The following is a 1203-nucleotide window of genomic DNA, read 5'->3' on the forward strand; positions in this document are numbered from 1 at the left end:
CGCTGCTCGGGGGTGGGCGATGCGTCGCGTTCCGGCGCGGGAGGAGGACGAGGGGCTGCCGGCAGGCGCCCGGCCGAGCTCACACTACCCGCCGCCGCCGCGGCGGACAATGCCCACTGCCTTCGCTCAGGTACAGCCGCACGTCACGTGGGGCGGGATCTGTTTACAAGCGGCGGTGGCGCTGCGGCAACTCAACACCGCCCCCGCCGAGCTCCGCCCCCCGCTCCGCCAGACGCCTTCCCCATTGGCTGCTGCCGCCCTCGCCCCGCCTCCCTCCGTCCTCGCGCCTCGCGGGGTGGGCGGGGAGAAGGCGGTGCCCGCCCCTTCCCTCGGACGCGCGATGCGGCCGTTCAGGCGCGCGCGGGGCGTGATGGGAGGGCCGCGTGCCGCGCGCCGCGCCGCCGCTGTTAGAGGGCGGTCCGCGCGAGGGGACGGGGTGGCGGAGCGCTGCGGCGAAGCGGAGTCCTTGAAAGGCCTTCCTGAGCGTCCGCGGCGTGTGGTGTTGCGTGGTGTGGTCCGGCTGCAGAGGGGTGCAGAGTGCTCTGAGAGAGCTGTCTTTCTCAGCTCTGTACCTTTAGAGCCGAAGTTGACCGGCTGCGCTGAGTGCAGCGCTCCGTGCTTGTGTTGGCCTGTCCTGCTTAGAGCTGGCAGTGCCCGCAGTGCTGGCGGAAGGCCCCGGGCGTATCGCAGGGCGCGTCGGTTGCAGGGAGCTCCGGGCAGCGCTCGTGGAAGCGTGCCTGAAAGGAGCGGAGATCCAGGCGTGCTCCGAGGGAGAGCTGTCGCGAGGATCTTGTTGCCCTCTGGGATATTCTGTTTCACTTTGTGCATAAATGAAAAAAATAAATAATCCAAGAATGCTTGCGTCGGAAATAGGATAGGCAACGTGTGTTCGCCCACCTGTGATACTGTTGTTCCTCTGCAACTTAGGAGAAGCGCTGGGCGAATAAAATGTATTCAATTGAGTTTGTCGACAAGCAGAGTGAGTCACGATCTCTGCCTTTTTCTAAAGTTAGCATGCTGAGTAGCATCCTGTCCTTGGACGCTGAAGTGCTTGAGGAGAGCCGCTGACAATCCAGCCATTCTCCAATCATTAACTGAGCAACCTCATGTTCAGGAGAGTCACTCATTGAATACCATAGTAACAGCTGTTAGAAAAAAAAGGAGGAAATGACAGCTCAGCAGCCAAAGGAAAGGACAGAAATG

This window comes from Numida meleagris, chromosome Z, assembly GCF_002078875.1.
Source record: "Numida meleagris isolate 19003 breed g44 Domestic line chromosome Z, NumMel1.0, whole genome shotgun sequence".
Taxonomy (NCBI): Eukaryota; Metazoa; Chordata; class Aves; order Galliformes; family Numididae; genus Numida; species Numida meleagris.